This window comes from Aythya ferina, assembly GCF_964211825.1.
Source record: "Aythya ferina genome assembly, chromosome: 17".
Taxonomy (NCBI): Eukaryota; Metazoa; Chordata; class Aves; order Anseriformes; family Anatidae; genus Aythya; species Aythya ferina.
This window is the reverse complement of record NC_140316.1, coordinates 10,876,170-10,890,058: the sequence shown is the minus strand read 5'-3', so window position 1 is coordinate 10,890,058 and position 13,889 is coordinate 10,876,170. Positions and strand designations below refer to the sequence as shown.

Genomic DNA, 13,889 nt, shown 5'->3' with positions numbered 1-13,889 from the left:
AAGAGGCATCCTCCTCCCCAAAAAGGGGGAAAATTCGGCCCCGGGTAGCAGCAAGGGCGGGATTCACCGCGGCCGTCTCCGGAACGATGCACAGCAGGCTGCGGGAGATGCAGTCCAAAAACCAAAGGGATGCTGTTCTGTGCAGAGGATGATATTTGGAAGCTTGTCCCTTTAAACGCTACTGGAGGTTATTTTTAGGACGCTCGCTTAAAATATACACCAGAATTCCTTCATTTTTCTAAGAACCTTCATTATACATTTTACTCACGCAGCTCCGTTTCGGATCACCCCGAGAGCCCTATAATGAAACCTCCACGGTTTGCACGCACGCCTCCCTGATGGCCGTTTTCTCGCCCCTCTGCTGCAGCAGGATTGGATTTTCCCAGCCTTTAATATTTTACTGGTCCCAGGGGCAGGTCCAGAGGCAAAATGCGGCACAAATCAGCGGCACGAGGAGCTGCAGCCAGCGCGGCACCGCAAGCATTCAAACCGGCACGGCGCGGGGACCTGGGCACGCACCGAGAGCTTGCCAAGACTTTCAAGGCAATCTGGGTGAAAAGAAGGCAAAATCTGGAAAATGAAGCTCTCAGCACACGCTGCACACTCAAGGGAGAAATAAAGCTGGCAACACACACACACTGCAATGTGTAACTTCGTGTGCTTACCCAACATACGCATCCATCTGCATTGGCTAAGAACCAGCCGTTTTTCAAGGGAAAACCCACAAGCAACACAGGGACAGCAACTCTTAATTAGAGGGCCTTGATGGGATTTAGCTCCTAACAAGCACTCCTGCTTCTGCTATGGGATCCAAGAACCAGATGGAGCTGGGATCCGTGGTTTGACACGAAGAGCACAGCCACCACACACATACAGCCAGAGAGCCTCCTGGACAGCTCCATGCCCACAGGGACACACGTGTCTGAACTCCTGGCAGTAGCTCATGTACACACCTATCCGCAGCAGAGCTGGGACTTCCTACAGCCCCCCAGCCCCCCGTTACCCCAGGGCATTCCCTGGCAGGTCAGGGCCACCGTCAGGCTCAGGCACATGTGCCCGACCCCACCAAAGCCTTTTCCTTGCCACCGGCAGCCGCGCACCCCAGCTCGTTACACCACAACACTCCTCCTGCTGTGCTCCTGTAAGCAACCCCCTTGCTCTAGGGGTGACTTAAGCACAAGTTCGTTATAATCCCGTGGCAGAAACTGCAAGGGGGGATTGTGGAAAGCAGAGATAAGATACTTCCCATCAGCTTGAGGTTACTGAAGCTTTATAATCAGCTCTGCTTCTCTTCTGCCAGCTGCCGCGAGCCTCTTCCTGCAAATAGTTAATTCACAGCCACCGAGCTACACACCTGAATGCTCGAAGAATTAGCCTTAGAACTTTTAAGCAAGTTCCACGCTTAAAAGCAGATTGCAGATTAATCCCTGCATTTAATTCACTCTGTTCAAAACTAAGTTACCAAATAAAAGCCTTGGTCCCTGGCTCAGCAAAAAACACCTGGGAAATGCCGCACGTCAAGGCGGAATTCCTGCTCGCTCGCTTTCCGTGAGCAACACCCAAAGGACCTGAATTAGGTGCCTGGTTTTGCGTGCAGCAGAAGGTGGCAGTGGGCATGGGTGAGCCCAGGCGGACCAGGGTGGAGGCAGGAGGGGAACACTCACCTCCTGCTGGCACTTCCCACCGCCACGGCTCTACGTTCAGCTTCCCTCACAGCAAAGCTGGGCTGATGAAGGCAGTTTTGCTGTTAGCCTGACCCCTTCATCCTAGTTGGATGAAATTCAAAACCTTGAAGGAATTCTTTACCTGAATGTGCCCGCTAACACCCAAAACAACCAGACACCAGGGGCTATGTACTTCAGCATCTCCATTTGTCATCATTATTCACCTATCCTGGAAGCATCCATAGCCCTTAATCCTTCCACATCACTACATCTATTTACAAAAGCAACCACTAGAAATATCAGATGAATTAAAAAAAAAAAAATCCAGAGCTCTAATGGGATTAGTTGCACAAAACCAGCTCAACTCCAGCTCGTTTGTTAGCCCATCAGAAACTCTGCAGGTCCGGCAGCTCCTGCCTGGCACAAGCCAGCAGCCGGCGCGGTTTCGGCCACAGGTGTAGGGTCACCAGCCTGCACACTGCTTGAGGTGCATCAACAACCTTCAGGTTTCCACCAAACGGTGGCAAAGCCCTTCCAGACGTACTACACGCACAGAAAGGAGCACAGCCACTCAAGCCACAAGCACCAAAATTGAAGTGGCCCGACTCCCTCACGTCACAGTGGTCCGCACTTGCACAGCTCCGGACGGCGTTTCCACAGCCCCTCTTCCTCAGGCAGCGCTTGGGATGGGCTGGGGATGTAGCACCGAAGATCAGCACCAAAGATCAGCACCACGCAGCTCCGAGTGAGGCCGGCAGGGGCCATGCAGGCTCCATACCCACCTCGGTATGCTCCATATCGCCTCGGTGTGCGCCAGCAGCCACGGTCCGGCACATCGGGGTCGCCTGGGGATGGCAGCGGTGCCATCAGCCGCCCTGCACCCAGAGGAACAGGACAGGAGACAGAGGCGTGGGGATTTCAGCTGTTCTGGCTTCAGGCTTTGTAAGGGATAAGCCCACACAAGCCCCTTTTCACAGCCCTCCTCTGGAGCGCGCTGGGCAGATTTGCTTTTTCAAAGGGACAAAAGCCACACAAAGACGGGCGCCCTGCCAAATCCCAAGCCCTCGCTTCAAACCCTTCTCCAGCCCAGGGACCTGCTGCTGCACACCAACGGGGCTGCCTCTGCCCCCTGCAGCCATGAGAGAGAATTGGTTGCCTTTCTCCCACGCAAAAACCTTCAGCGTGTTTGAAAACACCAGTAACACCTCTGGAATCCCCTTCCTTGTCTTTTTTTTTTTTTTAATTACTACTTCTTTCTTTCTCTTTTCCCTCATTACATTTCTCCTGGCTTTACTAAATTTCACCTTACTGATACCAGACAACTCACCAACTTCCAACACCTCTTCTGACTCCAGCTGCCGTTCCCATCCTCGCTCCCAGAAGTCACTCATGCCATGCCTACGCAGCAAGAAAATCCTCAAGACTTTCAAAAGGAAAACAAAATTAGCATTTTAAAACTTTTTCCTACCAACCAGGTAACACAATACCTCCTGCTGTACCTTCTCACAAGTGCTGCGCATCAAAATAAAAATTATTTCAGGGTTAAAAAGTAAAGAGGAATACAAGATGCATGCTATGTACACAGATGGACATAGCAGCTTTACTCCTCTGGCTCTTTAGACTTTCTCACTCCTCTTCTTTCCACAAGGAGTTATTTTGCACTTCTGCCACAAGCTCATTCTTAATAACACCTGAAAAGCAACCTCACCTCTGCATCTGGTACTGGGGTTCCCCAGCCCCTCACCATCAGCGCTGCTGGATCCTCAGCCCCATCCCGCTGCTCCTGGGCTGCTGAGGTCACACCAGGACACCCAGAAGCGAGAGCACAACCCTCGCTCAAGGTGATGCAGGAGGAAACAGACCCCCGGGAGCCCTTTCTCTGGCTCTGCCCAAGGATCTGCTGCTGCTTTACATTTTGTTCCTTCCTCCCTTTAGCTGATTTCACTCAAGAAGCGCTGCTGGACCGAGAGCAGACACCCACAGGCTCACCCCGGGCTGAGGTGGGTTTGTGTGCTCCCAACGATATCACGTTATGAACACCACGCATGCAATTTGCCCTGGAGATGGATAGAAAGAGTGATAGAAATAACCTCCTGGTGCAAACAGCTGGAACAGTTAGCGTGCGGACCTTGCATTAAGGCGCTGATGGCTCTGCCCACGTACGGCTCAACCCCGGCTCTCTGTCACCACGTCGCAGCCTGGCATCTAGGCAGGAAACAAACTGTTAACAAACGCGTTTTATGCGCAGCTCGTCTGTTTGCATTTCTGCTCCTTTAGCCCGATTCTGCTCCTCTCAGCGCTCGCATCAAGGGCGGCGAGGAACAACTCGCACAGAGCTCAGAGGGGGCTAACGCAGAACGCGCTGAAATGGAACGGGTGGGACCCCGTGTCTGAGCTACCCCAAGCTGCTGTTCATCCTCTCACATTGCAGAGCCTGACAGGAGGATTAAAATACACAGAAAACCACCCCTGGAAACAAAACATCTTGCCTCTTCCCAAGGAATGGCTTTAAAAATTTGTCTCCTTGAAGCATTCTGGCCCAACATGTGTCCAAAATCCCCCACACGTTGGAATGACACGCTGCTGTGTGAGCATCGCTGTGCACCTACAGCACACAAGACTTTTTACTCGCTCGCTGAAAAAGCCTCAGAACCTCTTTTTCCACGGTAATTTTAAAGCTGACAGCAAAAAGCTACCCGGGGAACACAGCACTCACCCCCAGGTGTCACTGCAGCATCAAACCAGCACCACTCGCTGAGAAACGCACGGAACAATTGGCAGTGCCCTGAAACTTGCAGTTTGTGTTCACATCATCGTTCTGCTTTTAAGGTTTCCCAGGCGTGATAAAGCAAACAAGAAAATTAGGAGTAATACCGCTCTGAAGGGTTGATCAGTTACTGCTCATTGCTCTCGAATCTCAGCATCAGGAAGGCACCCAGGAAACAAAACAGCATTTATTTTCCATTTCTGGTTGTTGGTGTTTGTTTTGTTTTGTTTTTTAATCCAGATGCTTCCTTAAAACAGCGCAAGCTTTATCAGATGAGCTCCAGTCCCTTTGCTTGTGCCACTCAACCATTCCAGGAAACTTTTCAGCTTAAACCATGCGCTCCTACAGCTTCCTTCCCTAAAGCAGACGTCCACAAGTCAGGAGATGAAGTGCACAGCAACAAGCACCGATTTCTGAGCTGTTCCTCCAAACCACACACACGTGCAAACACAAATCCAACAAGGCCAAGTTCCTCTTCCCCTCCAGGGAACGCACTGTGCCCCGACCAGCGCTGCTACGGGCAGATAAAACCTTGCTGCTCGCCACAAGAAAAAAATAGGAATTGACAATAAAGCTAAATCCTCATCAGTGCAGACATTCATAACTTTTTATGGCATACCAAGGCAGTATCACCTCTTTATTCTTTGCTTGTTTCCAGTTATTCACTGTGACGCATCACCAAGCATCAGAAATACACAAGTAGTTGAAAAAAAAAATAACAAAGGACGAGGCAAAGCAGCAGGACGCAGGTGATCCTGGTATGGCACAGCAAGGAAATGCATGGTTTGGGTCGTTTTGGGTTGCTTTTTTTTCAGGACTTTCAAGCGCGGGGTCAAAACCCTGCTGAGTGAGATCCCAGAGTCACCAAAAACAAATAGAAGCAGTTTCAGAAGCCGAGATGTAAATTACAGCTGCCTCCAGTGGGTTTTGTCACCCAGCCCCACAGCAGACCCCAAAAGCCACAAAGCTCACGGGGAGCAGGAACGTGGGGTCTAACTCCAGCTGACCGCACCGCTACCGACTGCTCGACGCTGCTGATGCCTTGGCACTCAGCATAACCTCGGATGGCAGGATTTTGGGGTAATTCAGCTTTGACAACACTCAGAGCTTCTCATTTTCCCTATTTTTCAGGCTGTTTCAGTCTCCGGTGCCAACACCATTAAGTACACATCCAACTGTTTGGGGATTTTAGGATCTGGAAGACCCGAAGGGGTACTGAGGCTTCGTCAGGAGCTCAATGCTACAGTCCAGTTCCACAGCTGCTTTTTTCCAGTACTACTCACCGAGAAAAAGAAAAGGCATTAAATATGTATGTTAAAAACAGCCGGGACATTTGCCAGCACGCCGGTAGGAAGCAGGGAAAAAGAAATGCATTAAATGAAACGATTTAAATAACACCTCTCCGCTGGGCTCTGAGAGGACAGCTTCCCATCACCACGTCCCAAATTAGGGACGAGCAGTAGCCGGGGCAGGCGAGCTGGCACCTCCAGCCCATGGAGGACACAACAGCCCACAGGCTGCTTTGGCACAGCGCTGGCTGCGAGCTCCTCGGCTGGCACCACGTTTCCAGCCCAAGATCTTCAGGGAGATTTTTGTGGATTTTTAGCAGCGGAAAGGAGACCGCTTCCAAAAGGAGGAGTTCGATAGAAAGGGTGTACCAACAAAAAGGGCACACAGTCATTTTTTTCCCTCGAAGGCTAACTCATTTCCATCGGACAGGTCCACTCAAGGCGATGTCCTGCATCGCTGCTGGCTTCGTGCAGCTGAAAACAGGCTCAGGACGGGATTTACCCACTCTGTTTCACATTGAAAAGCGAGAATGTCAAAGCCTGAGCCCCTTTACAGGCAGTAAAACCAAGGACCTCTTTTGGGAGACCCTCTCCCATCCCCGGGAAGGAGCAGATAGGGCTGGGAGGCACAAATCTACTAAAATCCAATGCCCCCCTACACATTTACCAGCAGCCCTGTCATGCACCTGGGACCCGCAGCATCACCAGCCCCCTCTCGGCCTGCAGTTCTGTCCCCTCGCCCGTAAGGAGGATCAAGGCAGCATTAAATTCTCTGTCACTGAGTTGATTTTCATTTCCTAGGGTGAGAATTTTGGCTTAAAACCTTCTAAACTCCATGGGAATGGTAAATTCCCACTTTGCTGACCACCATGCCCTGCAAGCAAGCCATCTGTTTCAAAGACTTGCGTGCTAAAAGCTCACCTGTTTTAATCCTCTGTGTTGGTTCTCCTGAAATTACCCCACAAGCAGCAACCGCTGCGCTTGTCGGACACGTGCGTGGTGCACTCTCACACCGAGCTGATGCTGAAATCAGGGAGCTGAGCACTGAGCTGGGGGAGCAAAGCCAAATCCGTGCCAGCAGGCAGGCTCAGCAGCTCCTTCCCAGCACCAGATCCCCGCTGTGGGGAGCGGGGCAAGCTCAGCACCCTGCTGGATCGCTGGGATGAGCGGCTGTGGCGTGGCACTGGGTTTCAGCACCGGGAGGAGGAGGAGGAGGAGGAGGGCTGCAGGAGCGCGCAGCACCACGAGGTGCCAGCACAGGCTGGGCAGAGGAGCTGCTGAGGGATAGCTGAAAAGGCAACGACAGCGAGCAAACGCCTTCAGCACGTCCCTCTGTGGGGCTGTCCTTTACCCAAAAGCTCCAGGAGCCTCATGAGGGATCCTTGGTGACGAGAGCCTCATGCTGCCAGCCCTCCTCCGGGCAATAGGAACACGGGGTTTGTGGAGGAGACGTGGAGGAGATGTGCCAGGAGAGGGCATCCTGCCACCGCAGCATCGCTCCAGCAAAGCGCCAGCACCCAGCTCGGGCCTCAGCCACGGCACCCACACGGCTACGGCCACAGAGAGCAGCGTGCTGCCACCACCACAGCCTTTTTCTAGGTGGTTTAGGGTCATTTTGGTGGAGTTTCTCATTCCCTTGGGCTCCTGCAGCAGATGCAGTGCCCTAAGTGACTGCAGAACACCTAAATGGCCTCTTCACCCGTCCCAAGGTACACAACCCGTCCCCCAGGGATGGAGCCCGAGCAGTGCTCCCCAGGCACAGCCTGGCAGCCTCCAGCTCCCTGCGTGCTGATGCGGCCAGGTCCTATCCCTGCTTTGGCAGAGGGGTTGGACCCGATGATCTCTTGAGGTCCCTTCCAACCCCTACAAACCTGTGATCCTATCCCCATGAGTCCCAATTCACTGAAATTCACCAAAGCAGCGCCACCAGACTAACCCAGAATAAAAACATTTCCCTTCCCACATTGAGCTCAAACCTAATTCTCCATTTCGCAGGTGTGCTGCAGAAGCTGACACGCTCAGGTGGACAAAAAGTGAAGTAGGAGGCTCCCTTGCAGCCATTCGTGCCCAAATGACTTATTTCTAATTAAAATTGATATTATTTTCAGACCTAAAAATTGATTTTCCTCGAATAGCCTTTCTCTGTGCCAGTAAAAAAAAAAGAAAACAGCCCTTGCAAATCGTAAGTGCCTAATAACACAGAAATACACTGAGCCACGTATCTGAGCTGGAAACACTCCCCCTTGCCATGTCCAAGGCACGCTCTCACTTGCACAAAAGCCCCTGCTATGTCATTCAGGGTATTAAAAAAACACCTATGGGTGCAACTCGCTTGCTTTGAGCCTTTAAGTAACAGCCACGCCTGTCACCACTTCATGGGCACTGTGTCCCCACGTAGTGTCTTGAGTTTATGCGGTAAGGTTTTGGTAGCTGGGGCCGCAGGGGTGGCCTCTGTGAGACGAGTCCTGAACCTGCCCCATGTGAGATGAGGGCCAGTTTCAGCCAGCTCCAAAGGGACCTGCTGCTGGCCACAGCCAAGCCAGTGAGTGATGTTGGTTGGGCCTCTGAGAGAGCAGATTTAAGAAGGAAAAAATAAAAGGAAAAAAAAAGAAGGAAAAAAGGGGGACAGAGAGTGGTTGTGGTGGAGCTCAGAGCACTCAGAGCAGGGAGAAACCACCACACATGGGAACCGTGCCACTAACAGCACCAGGAAAGCCCCCCCGATGGGATGGGTGCAGAAAAGCCCAGGTGTCAGATTTAAGCATCTCCAGACACCGCTGCTCGGGGCGCCTGATGCCAGCAGTACCTGCAGCACAAGGCAGCTCCACCACATCCTCCCTGGAAAATAAAAAAAAAAAAAGGACCCAGCTTTGTTCCTTGCTGCAGCCGCAGGCTTCCCCCAGCCCCTACCTGCTATAAATAAGCGTAGAGCCTGTGCTCAGCACACGCTGTGCTCAGTGAGCTGCTGCTTGTGAACCTACAGGGCACGGGCTCGTGAAGGAGCTGCTGTAGGTGCAGGACATCAGCCATCAGGCCTGGAAGTCCAAGGGTAAGGTTAAATCAGAGCTGGGCCCAGCAAACCCCGACCCTGGGGATCAGCAAGGAAGCATCCTCACCGACTTGCGTCCCAGCTGCAGCTGTAAGGCAGCAAGATGACAGACTAAGCTAATTTTAGCAGGCACAGCGAATGAAGCAGCACATCCCTCCCGCTCCTGCCAGGCACAGAGAAGCAGCTTTCAGAGCGCAGGGAACAGGGTGAGGAGCCCAGACTCTGGAAGAGGAGACAAGCAGCAGGGATGAGCACGAGGGCGGCTCTGCAAGGCCAGAGGCACGCTTTGAAGACCCAGCCTGCACTGAGCTGGGAGCTGCTCACACAACACCCAGGTGTTTCAGAGGAAACCTGGCTGGGAGCTTCCCGTGGGGCAGCTGGTTCCTGCCGGAGCAGCCCTGGCCACCTCACCACCGCACCAGATGAATTAAAAATCCCAAAATTCCCAACACCAGCTGCTCTGAAGCCTGCGAACAAGATCTCAGCAGCACGGCTCAGGTTCACAGCTGCCAAGGCTGACTTGCTGCTCGTGGCTTCACCTGCAGGCAGACACGTTGTAAAACAACCGTGGAGTTGTTTGGGCACACGAGTCAAAGGAGCCTGGTTTCCATCCTGCTCTCAGGACACGCAGTAAGCCAGCCTGGAGGGACAAGTGACACAAGTGACAAGGCCAGCAGTCACACAGAGTTCACGTGTGCCATAATCAGATGAAAAGGCAGAAGAAATCAAGAACATACGTGGGCACATCCCTCTGGTGTGGGCGGTGCAGCCCCATAGCCTAGCACCAGCAGGAGGCCTCCAAACATGCTCTGGGGGCAGCACCGAGCTGCTCTGACACCCCCAGGCACCAAACCCGACCAAGAAGTCCTCATTCAAACGGACAAAACCCAGCTTAGAAGCAGCCAACAGCAAATGAACCCAAGGCAGAAGGACCAGGCGCTGAATCCCAATCTCCACAGCCATGCTCAGAAGCCAGCACAACCCACGGGCGCTTTGGGGGTTTTGGGACCTGTGTGGGAGCTGCTTGGAGCCATCCCAAGGGCTTGTTCTGTGCCCAGCCACTCAGCTCCTCACCAGCACCAGGGCAGCAGCTCCTCCATGCACAGCAAAGCTCCCCAAATGCATCTGAGCCCCCTGCAGGAAGAGGACGAATCCTGATGGAGGCAAGGGACAGGCAGGAGACGTTTCGAGCCAGGGGAAATGACCACACACCACTCGTCAGTCACCAGGTGAGGAAATTCATCGTGAATTAAGGAAGATGCGTGCATGCACTTCCTGGGTTTTATTGATTTCGCTTTGCAGTCTTGACAAGTGCCCTTGATAAATTTGTTTGTTGTTTGTTGTTTTTTTTTTTCTGGAAGCGTGTGAAAATGGTAAAATCAAACAATCCACAAAAAGGCCACTGAGCATTAGACAAAGGAAGCATTTATTTACAAAGAGCTGACAGGCGTGAAACAATGGAATTAACACTTCCTCAAATCACACACGCACCCCCAGCCAGAGGCAGCAGCGTTTGTCCAGGGCGCAGGAGAAGAGAGGCCAATAAATCAGGAAACGAGAAACACGCAGATCTCACAGAAACAAAAACAGGGAGCAAAAACTCAAGACTTTCCTTTAAGATCACGGTGAAAACAACTTTTTTTTTCCCCTCCCTTACAAAAGAGCAGGAGAATTAAAAACAAGTTAATAAAAAAAAAAGGGGGGGGGGCCTTTCCTAGCTTGGGAAACACAGGAAAATCCTAAAAGATTGCCCTATCTTCCTGACGGTGCAGACAGAAGCTCTCTGCTGCTTTAAAACTCAGCTTCATCTGATGCAGTGCAAGCAGGAACTGCAGCCCAAAGCAGGGAAGCAGCCTCCAGCTGTGCAGGTTTCAGGCTGAATCTCAGCTGAACATCCATCTACAGGGATCCATCAGCTGCAGAAATTCAGCTGACTCGATGAAGGATTTGCCCCCCAGGCCTCACATCCCAAGGTCTGTGAAACCCTGTGGGGCTCTCCTCTGGGACCAGCAGATGCCCTGACTCAGCCCACACACTGCTCAGGTGGAGAGAAATTCCCCAGGCTGATCAGATCCACTCTAAAAACAATGAAAAAAAGAAATCACTAGGGTTTCTTTTTATTTTTTTTTTTCTGCCAGTTCTCAATTTCTTAGAACATGCAATATGTGTTCGTGCCACCTACTTTATCCACCCGTATTTAAAGTGGGTCAATGCTTCCAAACCATTCAGGGCAATTGCTGGTGGAGCCAAGCACCCGAGCACGCAGCCTCGGGAGATCCAGAGACACAGCCACCTCCTGTGCACCATCCCCAGAGCCCTGTGCAAGATGCCCACGAGCACGGTGACAGCCAGGGATGGATCCTGCCCCGGATTGTGCCCGTGGTGGGGCAGAGGCACCAGGAAGGAGGATCCCATCAGAACGCAGCTCCGGGTGGATGCTGGGGAGGTGAGGGTTGGGTTGTCTCAGTCTCTCCCCAAAGGTCAGGTTTGAGCAGTGAGGACAAACTGTTAGAAAATCCAGGGCAGCAGCCCGGAGAGCACAGAGGACAGGAGAAGCACACACAGAGCTCCCTGGCACCGCTGCAAAGCGCGGCCGGCAGAAAGCTTTGTGTGCCTCGAGGCTGGCATCCTCTGATCGCAGCCTGCACCCGACCCGGGATGTCAGGGCCCCAGCTGATAACGAGCATAATTATTTCTAAATGAGCACAGCGGAATGTTATTTCACAGAGAATAAACGCTCCGAAATCAGATCAGCACAGCTCCATTAGTGACACATCACGGCTCACGCAGGATTACCTCCAGGAACGGACTGGAACCGCCAGCGGGATTAATCCTTTATGGACACCGCCAGAAAGATGCAGAGGGCCAACACGAGCTTCCCAGAGACTGAAAAATACAGATGGAAAACCCCAAAGGGCCAAGCACCACTGTGAAACCCTTAGAGAAATCCCACTTGCTGTTTTTGAAAGGGGGGAGAAAAAACTGGCTGAGAGTCTCCAAAGTTCAAAACCTTGATTAGGGACAACTAAGAGTGGGAAACCCAAGAAAAAAGCTCTGTCCCAGCAGATCTGCCAACCACACTTTCCGTGTCAGCAGCTCCTGGCAGAGCAAACAGCAGCCGGCAGTGCTGGGAAAATCCAGGCTGTGCGGATCAGAAGCTAATTAGAAGAGCGAGGTAAGGGCGAGCTGGCAGCGAGCACCCCTCCTAATATGTGCCCTGCGAGCCGAGGGAGCACGGCACCCAAGGAGCGGGATGGAGCAGCACCCGAGGAGGAAGGGAAAAGGGAGCGTGGTTGTGAAAGGCACTGACGGAGCTGGGAACAGCAGCGCTCTGCCAGCGAGCTGGCGTCGGGAGCACGCAGCCAACAACGAGGGCGATTGTCTCGTCAGGCTGCAGTCGGAGCAGGAACCCGAGGGACAGCCACTGGAGCAGGAGCTCGCTGCGAGGCAAGGGAGGATGTCAACAACGGGACGATTCACAGAGCTGGGCAGGGAAGGTTGCAGATGCTTTGCAGCATCACATCGCCAAGGCAGACTGCGTTTAGCAAGCAAACCCCTTGCTTGGAAAGAGGGGCAAAAAAAACAGACAAAATTCTTCAAGCAACAAGACCGAGGCTATCACTAGTGCAGTTAGAAGAAAAGCTTTGGAGTGGCTAATTATGCACCTTTTCCTCCTATAAACCCCAGAGCAGGGGGTCAAAAGGAGTTACCAACTCACCTCTCCAAGCAACCAAGCAGCCCGAGTTCATTTTGGAGATGTCATTGCTTAGGCCACCAAGGACAGATTTCTAGCCTTCCCTTGCAAGGCTTTTCCAAAGATCCTCTCCCTCACATAGCCAAGAAAATAGTTCTCAAATACCCACACTCACCATTTCACAGAATTAATCCCCGTACCTCATAACACTGCCCTAAAACAAAACAACATTTTACTACCTCAAAACCCAGGCATCGATCACAGTCACCGAATCTAACTCACGCTCTCCAAGCCACATCTGCAGAGACAAAACCGAGCTTAAGGAAGAGAGAAAAGTTCACCAACCCCTTACAAATGCAGCTAGAAATAAGAATCTGGGATTTCAATGAATGGCAGCAAGCTGCTCAGCTGTGTCCAGGCCCCTTCTGTGATGTTATGCGTTTATTTTAATGGAATTCAGTGTGACATTGTAATTGAGAAGAGATAGACGATGGCAACCCATCTCTGCTCTCGCTTCCTGCTGCTAATCCACGCGGTACTGCTCGTGACACCAGTCAGGCTTCTCATCAGCGAGGACAGACACGGATATCGAGCTCTCACGTAACATCTGCGAGTACTTGCTCATGTCCCAGCTCGCGCCGCCTTACCAAAATAGTCCTAGCCCTGTGCTGGATGGAGGGGAAACCAGATCCCCTCCGGCTACACCCTGGAAGCAGCAGCAATGTCTCCCATCTCGCGGTTTGGGTATAGGGTTCGCTGTTTCTTAAAAATAGAAACGAAAACCCGTTCTGTGAAAAGAGCACCTCTTCTCAACACACAGCTCGAGCTCACCAACGCTCGCAGTAAAAATGTTTTTGGGTAAGTTTACTTCAAGAAAACTACCGGGGAAAAAGGCAGCTTTCATCCAGCAAAACATTCTCCCAGCAGCTGGGCACCTGCAGAGCCCAGCAGCACCACCTGCACCCCGTTACACCGCCAGCAGCAGAAAGCCCTTGGGGGAAGCAGCCAAGAGCTGCAAGTGTTGCACCTCCTCGTGCCTCAGTGCTGCCAGGGCACAGGAAAGCAGTAAGAGACCACTGATTGCTGCCGAAATACAGGGCTGGGATCACTCAGGGCAAGAGGAATTGACTCAAGACGACTCCCACGTGAGCAGGCCTGAAGGATCTGAGGGCTCCTTCAGCAAAGCCAGAGCCTCGTCCTTCTGCTTGCAAACACGCAGCTCGAGGCTCTGTGCCATTCACAGCACGAGGAATTTTACTTGGACCCGAACAAAACTGTCCAACCTGACACACGTCCATGCTCCACCTGAATTACGAGGTCCCTAACTGGGACAAAACATCAGCTGGGTGAGCATTCAGCACAGAGGACTTGAAAATCCTCAGCTCCAACTCCCAGGTCAGCTTTCCCCTACTGGATCAGCAGTGCT

The 13,889-nt window shown here is 52.3% G+C and overlaps 1 protein-coding gene across 5 annotated transcripts in view; it reads right to left on the bottom strand.

Annotated features, from left to right (window-relative positions):
* OSBP2 (oxysterol binding protein 2) overlaps nt 1–13,889 on the bottom strand; it is a 75,293-nt gene that overhangs the window by 39,708 nt on the left and 21,696 nt on the right. The window lies entirely within an intron of this gene.